This window comes from Kogia breviceps, chromosome 19 (genome assembly GCF_026419965.1).
Source record: "Kogia breviceps isolate mKogBre1 chromosome 19, mKogBre1 haplotype 1, whole genome shotgun sequence".
NCBI classification, from domain to species: Eukaryota; Metazoa; Chordata; class Mammalia; order Artiodactyla; family Physeteridae; genus Kogia; species Kogia breviceps.
The window spans coordinates 14695180-14714116 of record NC_081328.1 but is presented as its reverse complement, the minus strand read 5'-3'; the positions used below and the strand labels follow the sequence as shown (position 1 = coordinate 14714116).

General features: G+C 49.2%; 1 protein-coding gene and 1 non-coding gene across 19 annotated transcripts in view; both read right to left on the bottom strand.

The window, feature by feature from the left end:
* The window catches only part of MYO18A (myosin XVIIIA), a 96531-nt gene extending 86534 nt beyond the window's left edge, over window positions 1–9997 (bottom strand). For 15 of the 18 annotated variants that reach the window (XM_067021620.1, XM_067021623.1, XM_067021630.1 and 12 more), the window contains exon 1: window positions 9909–9997. The gene's annotated coding sequence lies outside the window, so the exon portion shown is untranslated. Of the gene's footprint in view, window positions 1–9089; window positions 9524–9908 lie in introns of those variants that run through there. The other 3 variants (XM_067021622.1, XM_067021621.1, XM_067021639.1) reach the window with 3 other exon arrangements.
* A 6220-nt stretch (window positions 9998–16217) lies between these two features.
* Window positions 16218–16290, bottom strand: TRNAG-CCC (transfer RNA glycine (anticodon CCC)). Its single transcript has one exon. It is a non-coding gene; the product is annotated as a tRNA-Gly (tRNA).
* Between the last annotated feature and the right edge of the window lie 2647 nt (window positions 16291–18937).

Here is an 18937-nt window from a genome sequence, read left to right as displayed (position 1 = left end):
GTGAACTAAGATCACACGTGCTGCAGGGCAACTAAGCCCGTGCTCCTCAACTACTGAGCCCACACGACACAACTAGAGAGAAGCCCACGTGCCACAACTAAGACCCAACACAGCCAAACATAAAATAAATAGATAAATAAATATATTTTTTTAAAGGATTCAAACACAAAGGAAAAAGGAAATGGACTCTGTGCACCATCACCTCCCATAGCCAATGTCCATTAAGGCAATAGGCATCAAATGCTACTGGGCTCTTTCCTAAACCTGCTATCCCTGGAGCAGCAGCCTTAGCCACTGCCTGACAGAAGATCTCAAAGAACCAACACTTATTTAATGACTGCCACTCACCAGGCATAATGCCAGGCACTTTACACACACTATCTCATTTGAACCTCACAGCATCCCTGCAAGGTAGGTATCATGATCTCTACTTTACAAATGAGAAAACAGGGCTCAGAAAATTAAGTATATGTTAGTTGTCACACAGCTAGTAGGCGGTGACTGCAGGATTCAACGGCAGATGTTGTTTTCTTTCTAGGGCCTGGGCGCCCAAAGTGAAGCAGGGAGGGAGGTAAGGGGAAGTTCCAGACTGAATAGAGGATAGACAGCTGCAAGGTGGGGGTGGGCGTGGGGTCTGCTGGATAAACAGGATCCTGAAAAGTTCACATCCTTTTCCCCAGACCAGCACCTAATTATAGCATCAGGAAGAAAGTCGCGGCAGCCTGAGAGAAAACCCCAGCTCCAGGGTTTATGTGCCTAGGGCGCCAACCTACTCCCACCCCTAGGCATACCAATCTGGGGACAGGATGGAGAAAAACCTGGTGGGGTGGAGTTGAGAGAGCCTTCCTTGTTCTAACCTACAGGGAACAAGAAGGAGGCTGTACCACCTAACTAGAAATTAAATGTACCTTTTTCTTTCTCCATGAAGACCTCCCACTCTGAGTTCTAGACACAAGACCTACAAGCTTACCCCTTGCAGCAGCGAGCTCTTGCCAAGCCCTGGAGAGGCCTTTTCCTCTCTGTGTACCCCACTGCCACAACCAAGCAGGGCCTTCCAGGCCCCCCAATTCTACTGAGAAGGACCCCCAACCCAGGTACAATGACTAGGAAGGCATCAAGGACAGAAGCGCCCAAGGGCCCCGGGGTACTGGCTAACTGCTTTCCCCCTGCCCAGCACCCTGACCCATGTGGCCCCTGAGCGATCAGAGTATCCTTTCTAGAGCAGCGCTGTCCACAAGAAATATAATTCAAGTCATATATGGAATTGTAAATTTTCTAGCATCCATATTAAAAAAGGTAAGAAGAAACGGTTAAAATTAACTTTAACCATATACTTTATTTAATGGAGGTATGCAAAATATTGTCATCTCAACATGTAACCTATGTAAAAAATATTGAGATATTTCACATTCTCTTTTCCATATTAAGTCTTCGAAATCCGGTGCACATTTAACACTTAGAGCACATCTCAATTCAGACAAACCACATTTCAAATATTCAACAGCCCTGTGCTTGCGGCTGTTGGATTGGACAGTGCAGGTCTAGAGAACTCTTGAGTTATAGATCATATCCAAAGAGGTGGGAGATCTGGCCCAGTCACTGGTTCCCTGTGGACCTAGCAGGCACCCCTCTCCCCCTCTGACCTCCGTTCCTACCTGGTAAAACAAAGTTCCCTCTGAACTTTTTAGTTCTTAATGTTCCAAGCACAGTACCTGGGAGCGGGAAGACAGGAAATCTAGGGCCCAAGAAGTGCAAAGCCAGGGACAGCCTCGGCTAGCTGAGCCTGGACTGATTCAGGGTGAAGGAGAGCCCGGCAACAGGCATCCTCTCTTCAGGGCTCTACTTTAACATAGGGGGTCTCTCCCTCTCCTCCTGAACGCTGTTGGGGGTATGGACAGACCTACCATATGCTAGGATGCAGGATCTTTGGTTGGTCACTGCTCACCTTACCTCTCACCCATCACTACTTGCTCTCTCTTAAAAGGCTAGTTTAGAAGATGGCTCCAGAGGGACATGTGGGGGAAATGAAGAAACCCACCTTGGGGACTTGGAGGGAACAAACCAATGTCTCAGCCTCAGCCCAACCACAGAGAACCAAACCGCCTACAATGCTATCCCACCAAGACACCTTTTATGGTCTCCAATTTTCACTCTGCACTACTTACCCAGTGCTGGCTCTTTGCTGGGGACTAGACATCTAAGCAGTATCAACGGAAAACAGCCCCTAGAATTCTAGAAACTTTGGGCTGTCTCGGCAAAACCTTGTCCCTCACTGTCATTGCATCAGGCGGAAACAACAGACAGTCACAGCAGCAGCACAGGGGGATAGTGCTGGCAGGAAATGTTAGAAGATCTGGTATCTAGGCCTGGATCTGCCAACAAATCGCTAGGGGACCTTGAGCCTGTCACTTTGCTCAAGGTTGGACTAGATGATCTAGGTCTCTTCTAGCTAGAAAATTCCAAATATTTAAGTCTCTTGTGGACATAGGTTATGTATTAACTTTCTGCCAAAGTCACCCCTCTCATCCTAACCCTGGGGCCTTTGGAGACTAGGTCCATTTCAGCCCTTCCCTCCTCAGCCCTGTCCTGCCACTGTTATCTACACAGCTCACAAGGTACCTCTTCCCCACTGCTGTCCCTACAATTGCCAGGCCTGGCTGTGGCTTGGGTTCTCTCCTGTGCCACATGTCTAGAGCTACCCGCAACCTCCCCCTCCAGGGTCAGTCCTGCAGTATAGCTGCAGCTGCTCCTATGCATCTCAAAGCCCAATTCGCCAGAGACCTGGGCTCTGTCAACTTCCTGTGGACCTTGGACTTCCCGCATCTCCTGTCCTAAGGTCCAAAGTCTCCAGCAGCAATCACTACCTCCTCACTCCCATTCCAAGCTGCAGTTTCTACCTGCCTCCCCTTCATCTCTTACCCCCCCACCGAAGGTAACCTTACAGTTTTTCTGACCTCCTTCTCTGCCTTTCACCCCTCACTCTACTCCAGGAGGCCTTTCCTAATTTTAAGTGGAGGGAAGGTCTGTGTGTAAATTAGGGTACATACCTAAATCATCTTGACCCTACTATCCCCCAAATCAAAGCAAAGTACCACTGAATCAGTCAACTCAGCTGCTTTATTACTTTAAGACAGAAAGCATTTTGAGGGCAAGGACCTTTCAATTCAAGTATGCAACTGTCAATTCATCAACAGGAGAAACAATTTACATATTCATATCATGGAATACTAGTCAGCAATAAAAAGGAAACTACTACTGATACACACAATTGGGATGAATCTCAAAAACATCTGTTAAGTGACTGTAAAAGAAGACTTCGACATACTGGTACGGTACTTTTTATATGAATTTCTAGTATAGGCAAAAGTAACCCATGGTGAAAAAAAATCAGAACAGTGGTTACCTCTGGGAAGTGGGGATTACCTGAGAAAGGGCATAAGGGAACTTTCCAGGGTAATGTTCATGTTACATATCTTGATAAGGGCTTGAGTTGACAGATGTATACATTTTGTCAATTGTCATCAAATAGTGCACATAAGATTAGTGAATTTCATTGTATGAAATATTCACTCAAAAGAAGAAAAGAACGGTAAACAAATATCGAACTCTAGTTAATGATATGTATGCTAACGTATTGAGGGCAACGTATATTGGTGTCTGCAATTTACTCTGAGATGCATCAAAAATATAAGATGCCTTGAGGGTTGCATCAAGGGTTAAAGATGTGATAAACAAGGATAGTAAAGTGTTCACTGTAGAGTCTAGGAGATGGGGTGTTCACTGTAAAACTCTTTAACTTTTCTAAATGTTTGCAGAGCCTTGTGATAAAATGTTGGGAAAAGTACGTATTTATCAAGCAACTACTAAATGTAGGGGATATAAAGATAAATAAAACCCATGAAAGAGTTTAGGCTTCAGATGTCAGGTAACAAAGCTGAAAACAAATTCGGGTTAACAGTGATGCAATCTTGGGCAAGTCACTTAAGGCCTCCGTGCCTCTATTTTCCCATTTTTTTTTTTTTTTTTTTTTTTTTTTTTTGCGGTATGCGGGCCTCTCACTGTTGTGGCCTCTCCCGTTGCGGAGCACAGGCTCCGGATGCGCAGGCCCAGCGGCCATGGCTCACGGGCTTAGTTGCTCCGCGGCATGTGGGATCTTCCCGGACCAGGGCACGAACCCGTGTCTCCTGCATCGGCAGGCGGATTCTCAACCACTGCGCCACCAGGGAAGCCCTATTTTCCCATTTTTTAAATGGAAATAATAGTACCTACCACATAAGGCATGGGGATTAAATGGAATATGTATATATGCCCTTCATATAATGCCTAGACCAGACTAAGTCCTCAAGAATGCTACCCAGTGGTAGCAAGGCACATTCATGCCATTTAATGGGATGGTAGAGAGGATAATAAAGTACACAAATGACTATCAGCACACATATGACTAAAATAAGTCTAGACATACAATCTTAATGCTGAACAGAACCTTTGTATATGGAAAGTAAAGACCAAAGAGGTGAAGGCAATCCAGTTAGCACACGGCCAAGCTGGATCACACTGGCTCGAGTCCAGAGGCCCCATATAACTACTGCCAAGATAAGGACAGGCAATTCATAGATGCAGAAATACAAATGGCCAACAAACATGAACAGGTATTCAGCCTGAGTAACAGTCACAGCTGTGTGAAATAAAACAGAGTATACTGCGTTCACTTAGCAGTTTAGTAAAAACTACCAAGCTAACATCAATCAATTAGAGGATGAGAAGCAGGGTGTCCCAAATGTGTTGCTGGGAATATAAGCTGATAAAAGGAGGGCAAGTGTGTGGTAGCTATGAAAATATTTAAAGGTACATATTCTCTGACAGGGCCATTCCATTTATAGGACATCTATAGATATATTCACACAATAAACATAGCTCATCTTCGCAGCACAATAAACATGGCCAATCTTTCCTATTTCATAATAGCAAAATTCTGTCTCTATAAATGTCCATCACTAGGGGAGTGGCTAAATTATAGAACTTAGCAGTTATTTAAAAGAATGAGGTAGATTTGTGTATACTGACCTGGAAAGATTCTATACTATATTGTTAAGTGAAAAAAGAAAGTTGCCAGATAGTATACAATTTTTACTAAAATTTTTAAAACTATGTATACATGTACATATATACACATGCACATTATGTATAATATTTGCATATGCATAGAAAAATGCATGCTCTGGGGAAGAGACAAGGATTTTGGAAGGGTCAAAGCAGACTTGTGTTTTGTCTACATTTTAAAATTTATTGACAGTGAGAATATTTAGCTGGTAGGGGTGTGTGTGTGTGTGTGTGTGTGTGTGTGTGTGTGTGTACGTACACTTAAGCCTGGGGGCTTTAGACAGTGGGATTATGTATAATTTTTCTTCTACTTTTCTTCATGCCCTTTATTTCCCACCGAAAGAAAAATTATATAAAATTCTATTTATATAACATAAGTATTAAACTATAAATACATAATATATAAAATATTCATAACAAGCTTTTAAAAAATAGTCTGGAAAGATCCATTACACAAATATATCAGTGATTTTTCTCTGCGGAATAGTGGCAAAGAGGGGTAACACTTCAGCTTTCTACCTCGTAGACTTGTTACAGATAAAACTTTTTTAGCATGTTACTTTTGTGATTTTAAAGATCAAAGAAGAAAAAAGGAAGGTGTGACAAAGTAATAAGCAATCCATTCGGCATTAAGGCTGTAAACGGGTTTGCAACGGCAAGTTCAAAGCTGGCCATCTCATGCTTTGAAAATGTTTCAGTGACTTGGGGGACTTGGTTAAAATAGATCTCACTAGTGTCTTGTGGCTTTAAGTGGGGACAGATTTAAATGGGTCACCCTGCAGCAGGCAAAGTAGAAACCCCAGGAAATGGAAACTATAACATTAGAATCCCAAGACAAGGGCGCCCAGACTTGGCTGCTGTGGGTGTATACTTAAAACGACCAGTCCTCCCACCCTCGACCACACTCATAAATAAATACAAAGGAAATACTTTCCCAAGAGAGCCGGCCTCTCTCCCTTGGCCTCTGACCTCCCTGAGCGGCCGTTTCCTACCGCCCTGAGGCCTTGATGGGGCGCTCGCCCGCCCGGCCGGCCGCCCGCCCACTCGGACCGAGGAATTGCACGAGTGGCCCAGGGGGGCTCGCCCGGCCCGGGCAGCGCAGGGTGACGCCTGTCGCCGCCGCCGTGGAGCTTCTTGCCGGCGGTCCTGCTGAGCCCCGCCGCGGCCCATGACTCACTGCCAGGTCACATGGAGCTTCTCTGGCTCCAGGTGTGCTCACTCACTCCGTCTGCACGCTTCTCACATGACATCAGCCGGCCCGGCCGCCCGGCCGCCGGCTCCCTGCCCTGCCCGCCGCAGCGCCGGGAACCCTCGGCCCTCGGCACCTCCAGGCAGCCGGGCCGGCGCAGACGCAGCCCCGCGGCGCCTCCGCTGCGATACCGTCTCCCTTGGAACGCAACAATCCCGCAGGCCCCGGGAGAAACGAGAGCGGGAGACTTGCCAGCAGGCCGGCCAGGTCCCCGGCGGCTCTTCCAGATGCACCTCCTTGGCCCCCCGCGGGGCCTGCCGCAGCCCGCTGGGCGCTAACCTCAGCTAACACCCCAACACCCCACCTCCTGTGTGACCTTGAGCAAGTCCCGTCCTCTCTCTAGACCTCAGCTTTTTCAACTCTAAAATCTCCATGGGCCTGAGACTTCAGACTTGGCCTTCGCCGAAGAGGTATTCTGCTCCACAAACTTGAGGTTCTAATCCCGCTCTCCCTCTGATATGCTGTGTGACCTACAGCCCATTATCCAACATCTCTGAATACTAGAGAATAACAAAAATAATTCCTTGTAAGTGACTATAAAGTACCTGGCTGCGAGAAAGGGCCCTGGGCCCTGTAAAATCATCAGTCCACGATTTAAACTGCTGCCTGACTGTAAACTATTTGAAATGTCAAGGGAATATGGATAATTTACAAGCCACACAATTCCTACCTCAAGAGAAAGGGCAGGAAAGTGAGGGGCGGAGGGTGCGGGGGTTTCCAAGTCTGCTCCCCACCCTTCCCAATCCAGTTCCCACTACTGCACCACCCTACCCTCTAATTCAGGCTGCCTCAGAAAATGGTGATGGGGGGTGAGGTGCAGTGAGCAGATCTTAAAGAACCCCTGGGCCTGCCCCAAAGCAGAACTTCAAAGCTCCATCAAGCCCCCAACCCAAGTCCTGGGGAAACCTGTTAATCATAGCACAGGGTGGACTGGGCCCTCCCAACCCCTCAAACCTTTAAACTATATCAGGCCAGAGCCCCTCAGCTTTACCCACCACACCCAGGAGAGGCCTAGGACAAGGCCTGGGGCTCAGGGCCACCAACAGGACCCTGCTCACGTGGATGCTCTGACTCCAGTCTGTGGTATCCACTCCAGGTGAGGGAGGTCTGGCTGGGGACAGACCTCTGGGTGAGGAGGAGTAAGAACAGCCCTGCTGCCCTGGAGACCTGTGACACAGCAAGTCTGCATCAAGCCTTCCTGAGTTCCAGCAACTCCCTGCTCCACCTAAGAGGATGGATTCTCCCTTTCACACAAGCCCCATTTCTGCCCCTCCCAGTCCACCTTCAGGTACCTGCCACTGGGGGACCCTGGAGTTTTCAGGCCCAGCTTCTGAAGACACATGCACCCCTCAATGAGCAGCCTCAAGCTAGGCCAGTGAAGCGGGCTCCAGGCAACAGGCTGGCTGCCCAGACTGCCAGGCAGTGAGGCTGAGGGACCCGGCAGGAGTCAGGAAGGGCACAATCCCCATGAAGGTTTCTGAGGAGAGCCTGGATCATGAGAGGAAGCCCTCGGGCACACACCCTGGCACCTGAGCCCGGCCAGAAGACAGGAGTAAACAAACTAGATATTCAGAGCTGCCAGGGGCCAGGTCATCGACTGTTCAAAGCTCAAAGCTCCCACAGGAAGTGACCATCAGCATTCTACCCTTTCCTCACCCACCCTCCACTCCCACCTGTGACGCTTCTCATTCCCCTAAACCCCCCCAACACAATAGCTTCCCCCATCATCTTCCTGGAATTGAGGGCCCAACTCCAATGTTCCCAACCCCAAACGTACAAGCACACCTCCACCCGAAGCTATATATAACCAGTCATGTCCAGCAACCAGGAGGATGTTTCCTGGAAAGTCCTCATCACAAAAGGACAGAGGGGAAGCTGAGGAGGTGGCAGGCCACTGACAAAGAGCCAGTGAGGTCTGTCCGGAAACCAGAGACCTCAAGAGAGCAACTTTCAACATCTCCAACTAGAGAGTAGCCCCTGAGTTAATAGGGTGGGGAACATGAGGCAAGGCCAACTCCATTGCCATGACAACAGGATACCAACCTGCCCAAGAAAAGGGCTCCAGACCTGGTAAGCACATGGCAAGGCAGCTTGAACCTCTAGGTGCAATATCTTGCTAAGGTGTTCTTGCTCTTAATCACCTGGACAACCTTCCGTCCCTTCCGGCGTGGCCGCAGTGCATACACACTCGGCACTGTTCTCTCTTCACAGGGGGATTTACTAGGCCTCCTCGGCCACAGACATGCTAGGCACTCCAAAAGACAAAACGCACCTACGTAAATCATTGGCAAGGTGAAGAGGGGAGGGAATCCAATTCCATAATTTGGGGGGACCATCTGAGGGCAGGAAGGCCCTAGGCAGGAAAGCTCTTCCTAGGAAGCAGCATCCCAGGCCTCCCTACACAAACACAAACCATGAGGACACTGCCAAACGCATGCCCCATTGGCCAAGGGACCGGGCAAAAGGAGTACCGCTTAAAAAACGAGCTGGCAGCCTCCCCCATCCTCACCCTCCCCACCAGCTCATTCTGGCCGGCAGCCTTTCCAACTAATCAGCAGGACACACATGCCTTGCAACAGGGTGACACCCCCATCCCCCACTGCACCCCTACCCCCAAACAAAGCTCCAATGTGCGGTGTGTCCCTGCAGGCCTTATCTCAGCCAGGAACAGGACCCACTCCTCACCAGGCTTGGTACCAGCGGCACCCCCAACAAGGGGGTGGGGGGCAGTGAACCTTACCATCTCCCCTTCCCATTGGCGAAGCAACTGGCATGACAGGTTCGCAGGGCGGGGCATCAGGGCAGTCTCTCCCAGAGGCCTGGGGCAGGCAGTCCAACCTTCCCACACGCACCCCACCCCTTGGCAGGGAGAGGTGAGGTGAGCAGCCATTCGCAGGGGACAGCTGGCACGCCCTAATCCCCAAAGCCTACCGTTCACCCACCCGCCCCCCGTCTTCTGTCCCAAGGGGAGGGGGCCCAGGGAAGCAGGGTCTCCATTGTTTTGCCAGCTGTCTGGCAGCTGCTCCTTTGAGAGGAGTCCGGTGTCGGCCTGGCAATGAAAGGGTGAAGGCCGCTGGGAGGGATAAAGGACTCGGTGGAGGTGCTCGCCTTCCCCGCTGCCTTCCTCAGAGCCTCGGTCCGTCAGTCTGTCTGGGGGGCCTGGGCCTGGCCTCGAGAAGCCCCCTACCCCCCGGGCTGCAGCCTCCACCCCACAGCTCGGGGCCACCTGGGCTCCCCCGAGCCCCGAAACCCCTCACCAAAAAACTGAAGGCCACCCTGTCCGGCCTCCCCGCGCCCCTCGAGATGGCAAAAGGGGCCGGAGCTCGCCCTCCCGCCCCACTCCCGGTCGGCCCCGCGTCCCGCCGCCGAGCTGCGCGTCACGGCCAGGGACCGGAGCCGGGAGTCCGGGCCGCCGCTTCCAGGGGACAGGGGAGGAGGAGGAGCCGGCGGGCCCCGCCGCCCGCCCGCCTTCCCGGCCCAAGCCCGCCCCGCCGCCCCCCTACCCCCACCCCGGGCCCGGCCCGCTACCGACCGGCCACCCCCGCCGCCCCGCACTCACCGGCCGCCGGAGCCCGCCCGGCAGGCAGCAGGAGCGGAGACGCGGCATCCAGCGGCCCCGGCCCGGTCCGGGCAGGAGCGCAGCACGGCGCAGCGCAGCGCCGCCCCCCGCGGCCGCACGAGCCGAGCCGAAAGGGAGCTCCCTGCTGGCGGCTCCGGGGATAAACGGCCGGCCTTCCTGGCAGCGCCTGGGCGCGCCTCCAGAGCGGGCCAGGCGGGCACCGGGAGCTGCCCTGGAGGCCTTGGTCCGGGTCCGAGAGGCCCTGCCTGGAGGTCCTGTCTGCACTGGGCACTGGGGGCTGCTGAGCGTGCCCAGGGCAGGCCCCGGGGTCATGCTGAATGCATAGAACGGGCTCTGTCCTCGGCAGGCCCTGGTGGACTCTGCTGGCTGTGTCCAAGAGGGTATTGCCCAGGACAGTGCTGTCCAGAGAGAACAACTGAGCCTCGCGGGCCACATCTTCCCAGGGTGGCTCTGCAGAGACAGACGTAGGGTGCTGCTGGAGGATGCCAGATGGCCTAGTCCAAAGCAGGCACTGCCAGCCATGCCCAAGGTGGCACTGGAAGCATGTACTCCCTAAGGTGCACACAGCCTCCTGGTGGCTTGGCCTGAGAGAGCCCTGCCTCAGGTGGAGCTGCCTAAGGGATGAGCCAAGGCCCAGGAGTCATGGCCATAAGTGGCACTCACTCCCCAAAGGAGTCCAGCAATGCCAAGATTAACAGCTTTCAGAAGCTTTTTGGAATGAGGCCTGCCCCTGTGTCCTCATGTCCTATCAACATCGGGTGAGCTGCTCTACCCATTGAGAAGGAATTTTAGACTTTCTGGAAGAGGCCAGAGACATTCAGAGACCAGACCTCCAAGATAGGTGCTATGCCTTGAGCTGAGAGAGAGAGGTGGGAATTTCTATGGGCAGTGTCCATACTGGAGGGAGCTTCCCCAGAACGTGGAAGAAACTGAGTGGGGTGGTGCAGGTAAAAGGGTGTAGCAGATAAGGGCAGCTGCCTCCATAAACAGCCCAACCAGGAACTTCTGGCAGGGGTGGCCCAACCTGACAGACCAGGGAAGGTTCAAGCAAAGGGGCTCAGGAGCTAAGAGCTGAGTAAGAACTGAGAGATCCTGAGGAACAGACCAAACCCAGAATGTGCATTTTGGATAAAGTAATAGCATGTAACCCAAACTCAATGCAGCACACTTTTACTGAGATCCTGCTAAGTGCCAATTGCAGCACACTCTGAGGGACATAGAGCTATCAGACCTGGAGCCTCTCTCCAGGGAACTCACATGGTGAGGGCTGGGGGCTGGTAGTGAACTTTGACTGCAGTGGGATTCACCAGGCTGTCATCCCTTGGATGATGAGATGACGCTATAATGGATGGCTTATTTGGCTGGAGGAATGAAAGAAAGCTGCTCTGAGGACATGACATTTGAGCAGAACCTTGGGAGCTAAGTAGGACAATGACTATCAGTATTGCTTTCTGAGCAGCTACTATGTGCTAGACACTGTCTCTATTCCTCACAACAAACGTATGAGGGAGACATTTTTTTAAAGATTTTTTTGATGTGGACCATTTTTAAAGCCTTTATTGAATTTGTTACAATATTGCTTCTGTTTTATATTTTTTGGTTGTTTGGCCACAAGGCATGTGGGATCTTAGCTCCCCGACCATGGATCAAACCCACACCCCTGCATTGGAAGGTGAAGTCTTAACCATTGGACCACCAGTGAAGTCCCTGAGGGAGACATTATTTTTATAGATAGGGATTGACTGCATGGGCTCAGGAGCCAGGTTGCCTGGGTTCAAATTCCAGCTCGGTCAAGTCTAGCTGTGTTACTCTGGGTGACTTACAAAACCTCTCTGTGCCTCAGTTTCTTTATCTGAAAAAATGGGCTAATAAAGCATGCCTCAAAGTTTATTTTGAAAATCAAATGAGTTTAGTGTTTTCAACAAATGTTGCTGGAACAGCTGGACATCCACAGGCAAAAAGAGAGAGTCTAAACACAGACCTTACACCCTTCACAAAAATTGAAATGACTCATAGGGCTTCCCTGGTGGGGCAGTGGTTGAGAGTCCGCCTGCCGATGCAGGGGACGCGGGTTCGTGCCCCGGTCCGGGAAGATCCCACATGCTGCGGAGCGGCTGGGCCCGTGAGCCATGGCCACTGAGCCTGTACGTCCGGAGCCTGTGCGTCCGAGCCTGTGTTCCGCAACGGGAGAGGCCACAACAGGGAGAGGCCTGCATACTGCAAAAAAAAAAAAAAAAAAAAAGACAAATACACAAAACTGCTAGACGATGCCATAGGAGGAAACCTAGTTGACCTTGGCTACTGCAATGATTTTTTGCATACAACACCAAGGACATTTATGAAAGAAAGAACTGGTAAGCTGGACCTCATTAAAATTAAAAACTTCTGCTGCATAAAAGACAATGTCAAGAGAACGAGACGACAGGCCACAGACTGGGAGAAAATATTTGCAAAAGACACATCTAATAAAGAAATGTTATCCAAAATAAACAAAGAACTCTTAAAACGCATCAATAAGAAAACAAACAATCTGATTTAAAAATGGGCCGAAGACCTGAACAGTCACTTCACCAAAGAAGATATACAGATGGCAAATAAGCATTTGAAAAAATACTCTACATCACGTGTCATAGAGAATTGCAAATTAAAACAACGAGGTACTATTACACACCTAATAGAAAGGCCAAACTCCAGAACACTGACAACACCAAATGCTGGTGGGAATGTGGGGCCACAGGAACGCTCATTTGTTGCTGGTGGGAGCGCACAATGGCACAGCCACTGTGGAAGACAGTTTGGCAGTTTGGGGTTTTTCTTTTAATTTAATGAATTTATTTTTTATACAGCAGGTTCTTATTAGTTATCTGTGTTATACATAGTAGTGTGTACATGTCAATCCCAATCTCCCAATTCATCCCACCCCCCCCACCACCCGCCCTTTTTTTTTCCCCCTTGGTGTCCATACGTTTGTCCTCTACATCTGTGTCTCACTTTCTGCCCTGCAAACCGGTTCATCTGTACCATTTTTCTAGGTTCCACATAGATACGTTAATATGCGATACTTGTTTTTCTCTTTCTGACTTACATCACTCTGTATGACAGTCTCTAGGTCCATCCACGTCTCTACAAATGACCCAATTTCGTTTCTTTTTAAGGCTGAGTAGTATTCCATTGTATATATGTACCACAACTTCTTTATCCATTCACCTGTTGATGGGCATTTAGGTTGCTTCCATGTCCTGGCTATTGTAAATAGTGCTGCAATGAACATCAGGGTGCATGTGTCCTTTTGAATTATGGTTTTCTCAGGGTATATGCCCAGTAGTGGGATTGCTGGGTCATATGGTAGTTCTATTTTTAGTTTTTTAAGGAACCTCCATACTGTTCTCCATAGTGGCTGTATCAATTTACACTCCCACCAACAGTGCAAGAAGGGTTCCCTTTTCTCCACACCTTCTCCAGCATTTGTTGTCTGTGGATTTTCTGATAATGCAGTTTGGCAGTTTCTTATACAACTAAACACACTCTTCCCACATGACCCAGCAATTGTCCTCCTTGTTCTTTACCCAATGGAGTTGAAAACTTATATCCACACAAAAACCTGCACACGGATATAACAGCTTTATTTATAATTGCTAAAACTTATAAGCAACCAAGCTGTCCTTCAGTAGCTGAATGGTTAAACTGTGGTACATCCAGACAATGGATTATTATTCAGAAACCAGCTATCAAGCCATGAAAAGACATGGAGGAAACAAATGCTTATTACTAAGTGAAAGAAATCAATCTGACAAGGCTGTATGATTCCAACTCTGTGACATCCTGGAAAAGGTAAAACTATGGAGACAATAAAAAGATCAGCTGTTGTCAGGATTGAGATAAGGGAGGGAGCACAGAGGATTTTTAGGGCAGTGAAACTACTCTATATGATACTACAATGATGGATGCATGTCGTTATACATTTATCCAAACCCACAGAATGTACAACACCAAGAGTGAACCCTAATGTAAACTGCAGACTTTGGGTGATGATGATGTGTCAGTGTAGGTTCATCAGGTGTAACAAATACACCACTGTGGTGTGGGATGTTCATAGTGGGGAGGGTGAAGAGGGTATGTGGAAACTCTGTACTTTTAGCTCAATTTTGCTATGAACCTAATATTGCTTTATAAAATAAAGTTTATTAACTTTTTAAACAATTCAATGAGTTAATATGTAAAAAGAACAGTTCCCAGCATACAGTAAGCGTTCTATAACTGTTAGCTTTGTTTTCATAACTTTCCCAACTCACAGCTATGGAAACACAGCCTGCAAGTGGCAGGGTGAGGATTCAAACTGAGGTCCCCAAGACTCAAAGCCCGTGTTCTTTCCCCCGTACCATGGCAATGAATGAAGAGACATATTAACATCTGTGTTATTTATGTGTGTCCACATCAGGGCCCTCGAGGTAGCACACGGTGTTCCTAAGAGCTCCTCTAGCCTGAACCAGGAACCAATTTCAGAAACCTGGCAAGAATGAAACACCAGCGCGATGCCCACAGTGACTCTGGCTCATGGTCACTTGGTTTAATCTTTTACTTCTCAAAGGTCAGAATAATCCCTGCCCTGGCTCTAAGTAAAAGTAAAAGTAAAGCCCCATCCACCCGTCAAAGAAAAACGTCACAGCAGTGTCCACATAAAATAGCCCAGATGACCACGGAAAGGCCAGTTTTTCCAGAAAATTCGTAAGCTCCTAAAGCAATCTGACTTGAGTCGTGAAGCCCCTAAGGGAGAAGACTGGTAATAATAAATATCCCTTACAGCAACTGAGCCTTCAGTATGGGTGAGCGTCAAGCTAACCCCTTGGCCGGCATTGTCCCATTTATTCCTCATCCTCACCCTATTAGGGAGGTGATGTTCTTATCCCCATTCTGCAGATTAGAAACCAGGCTGAGGAAGATGACATAATTTGCCCAAGGCCACACGGCTCATAAATAGCAGAGCCCGGAATGCTGGCTCTGAGTCACTCTGCTGGGCTGTGTCCTGGGCAGAGTGAAAAGAGCATGGGCTTTGGGGCCACACGGCTTGAGAGGACACGTGGTCTAGCAGATGCTGGGAAGTTCCTTAGCCTCTCTAAGCCTCAATTGCCTCATCTATAAAATGGGGATAATAATAGTGCCTACCTCATAAGAGTGTGAGGATAAAACAAGCAAATTCATTTAAAGCAATTAGCTTAGTACTTGACAGGTAGTAAGTGGTTAATAAATGTTAGCCCTTATTAATCTCTCTGACTCTCCTCATCTGTAAAATGGAAGCTGATAATAATGTGTAAGTCATAGAGTTATTGTGGAGGCTTAGAAGAAATGGCACAGGTAAAGCATGATGATACTGGTTACACAGTAAGCTACCACAATATGGCACTCCAGAAAGGATCGCAAAAAAGCAAGCCAGTTTTTTTTTAAAGCTCACGGAATTGCATATCTGTGTGATAGCAAGTGATGTTCAGGTGACAAGAGTGCATGTTGAATATTGTTCCTTAAAATGCATTAGCCGAAGATCCTTTATTCCTTTGCATAGACACTTGCAGTGTGGGTGCAGAACCCTCTCTAGGAAACTTGAAGCTAAATTCTTAGAAGAGAGTACCTGCCAAATATCAGCCCCAAAAAAGGAGCATGTCTCTGAAATGACATAAAAAAGTTTAACTTGGGAAAGTTCAAACACAGACAAAATAAAAGAAATAATATAACAAACCCCTGAGTACCCATCACGCAGCTTCAATCAACTCCTGGAAATCTTGTTTCAACTATACTCCCCCCTATAACTGTAACTTTAAAACAAATCCCAGACATCATATCACTTCATCTGAAAACATTTTGGTGTGTATGTCTAAAAGATAAGGATTATTTTTTAAACAACACCACATACCATTGTCACAGCGAAAGGTTTTAAATAATAATTCCCAAATATCATCAAATCAATGTTCAAATTTCCAATTATTTTCATAAAGTTTTTTTTTTAATTGCTTGTTTGTTTTTTTGCGGTACGCGGGCCTCTCACTGTTGTGGCCTCTCCCGTTGCTGAGCACAGGCTCTGGACACGCAGGCTCAGCGGCCATGGCTCACGGGCCCAGCCGCTCCGCGGCATGTGGGATCTTCCCGGACTGGGGCACGAACCCGTGTCCCCTGCATCGGCAGGCGGACTCTCAACGACAGCGCCACCAGGGAAGCCCTCATTGTTTTTTTCTTTAAAAAAAAAATATTTATTTATTTAGGCTGAGCCAGGTCTTAGTTGCGGCATGTGGGATCTGGTTCCCCGACCAGGGATCGAACCTGGGCCCTCTGCATTGGGAGTGCAGAGTCTTACCCACTGAACCACCAGGGAAGTCCAGAGCTTGGATTTGAACCCAGGAAGTCCAGAGCTGGGATTTGAAGACTTCTGGTCCCAGAAGCCTTGCTCTTAATCACTTTGCTATCCTACATCTGTTGAGGTAATGCTTTCAAGAGGAAGCAGGATTCCCCAACCTCAAGGATAAAACGGGAGAGTGATGGCGATGGCAGGGTTTTTTGCCGGGTGGCATTGCCCAGTCAGACCTCAGGTCTCTGCTGCTACCTTGAGCCGGTCGCCTCTCACCATCAGGCAGGGAACCTGAGGCGTGCTGTGCTGGGGCCTGCACTGACCCGGCCTACACCTCCAGGCAGAAGCACACCTGGAGCCCAGGGCTGTCTCATCAGAATGGAGCAGGGGAGGATGGGCAGGCCACCCCATAAGTGGCAGCAGCTGGCACAGGCCACAGAGGGGGGCTGGCAGGGGAAGACCCTGCCCCAGTACTACAGCTCCACCAGGTTCAGGAGAAAGAATTCCACTCCCACCCCAAATATGAAATTCAGAAAAATCACCTTCCAACTGCGGCCCTGGACACAAAGGTGTCAGTACTAGGGGAACAGACATAGGAGTGGTAATGAAACAAGCATGGAACATCAAACCCAAACAGGGAGTATTGCCCCAGCAGGAAGGCCGACCCTGTAAAGGCCCGCAGTGGCACGTGGGCAAGGTTGATGGCCAAGACTCCGTGTGACCTCAGGCTGGGGTCCTGGGCTGCAGCCTCAAGGCATTTGAGGAGAATCCTCTCTCCCGCCAGGAGCTGTCCCTCTAGGAAGTGAGAAGATCCCAGGGACCCCAGTCTGGGTATCTGTGGAGACAGAAATCACAAGGTTTAAGGAAGGAATTGAGTGAGGGAAGGAATAGGGAGGGAAGCGGGGGGGGGGGGGATAAATATAAAGCCCCAGCAGCCAGATATTTGCATAACTATTTCTGGCCCACAGCAAGAGCTCCAGTTCCATCTGTGCCTGATACCCAGGCATGCCACTTGCTGCCTGACAAGGACAAGGAGAACAAACTGGCAGAGAAAAGGACATTGAGGAAGAAAGGATGGAAGCAGCAACTCTCCAAGTTTCTCCCCAGCACAACCCCAAATTAACCAAGACAGTCTGAACACTTACACTGCAATTAGGCTTCCGCAGAAATGTCCCTGACTAATGGGCTTTTGAACCTTCCAACTGTCCTGGGCATTTTTTTTTTCAGACTTACATGGCACCAGGCATGTTTTTCTCAACTTGCCACAGCAGACTCTTCGTAACTTAGATTGTTTCTCCTCCAGGTTCCGGGGTCACATATAACTTTTTGTCACCATGCCAGGATTTGGAAGAGACAGGTCTTACAGCCCCCATTCTTGCCAGGTAGATGCTGTTTAAGGCCTCACATTGCAAAAATCTTATCTAACTTTACATGTCTGTAGCGTCTAATCCTAGGAATTACTGAAAACCTTGCCAAGGCATAGTTTAGAGGGGGGTATTGACACCCCTTATCACCATCAGCCCTCTCTTGCAGCCTCCCAAATGTGAGTACGATCTAAATAGAGCAGCAGCAGCATGCTTACTGTGCAAACTCAGGGGCAAGACAGGACCCCAGCCTTCACAGCTGACTTGATTGTCTTCCCTAGTCCCCTCCTAAACAGAATCCTGGAGCTGCCCCTGGAACCTCTCTCTATTCCCCTTAACTTTCAAAAAAACAAGTTGCCGGGGCTTCCCTGGTGGCGCAGTGGTTGAGAGTCCGCCTGCCGATGCAGGGGACGCGGGTTCGAGCCCCGGTCCGGGAAGATCCCACATGCCACGGAGCGGCTGGGCCCGTGAGCCATGGCCGCTGAGCCTGCGCGTCCGGAGCCTGTGCTCCGCAACGGGAGAGGCCACAACGGTGAGAGGCCCGCGTACCGAAAAAACAAAAAAATACAAGTTGTCAACATGAGTGAATGAGGGTTGAAGTTTCTGGTTGCCAGGGCTTTAATACAATGGATGAGAACACAGTCTCTGAGGAGAACTTTGAAAATAAGGCAGAGATCTATCTGCGCAGGCCCAGGTTTCTCAACCTTAGCACACTGACATTTTGGACCTGATAGTTCTCCATTATAGAGGACTGTCGTGTGCATTGAGGGAGGTTTAGCAGCATCTCTGGCCTCTATTCACTAGATGCCCGTAGCAACCCCCCTTCCACCCCACGTCATGACAATCAAAAATGTCTCCATTGCCAATGTCCCATGGGGAACAAAATTGAGAACCACTGGGCTAGGCTAAGCAAAGTGTTTTCCTGCTTGGAGGCAGGGGATGAAAAAGTTGACCTTTAGATTCTAAGATCCAAAAGGAAAAACTCCAAGAGGGGTAAACAAGATGCTGTGACAGGCTAGAAGTCAGGGAGTAGAGCAAAGGCCCCGTATCATAGGAGACTGTGATGCCCCAGTCAGCCAGCCAACGTCACGTAACAAGGACCCTGCAGAGTCAAGAGTAGTGAATCCCCAGGTTTTCAGCAGCTACAGGCCTTACCATGCAAATCAGTTCCACCTCCGGTGTGTCCAGCTCCTCTGAACTCAGATCTTCGGGGGTTGGGGGAGACTGCTGGGTAGACTTCCCTGGGTCTTCCTTGGAACCACACAGATCATAGAGGCCTGCAAGAAGAACCAAGGCCTGGAAGGGTTTCC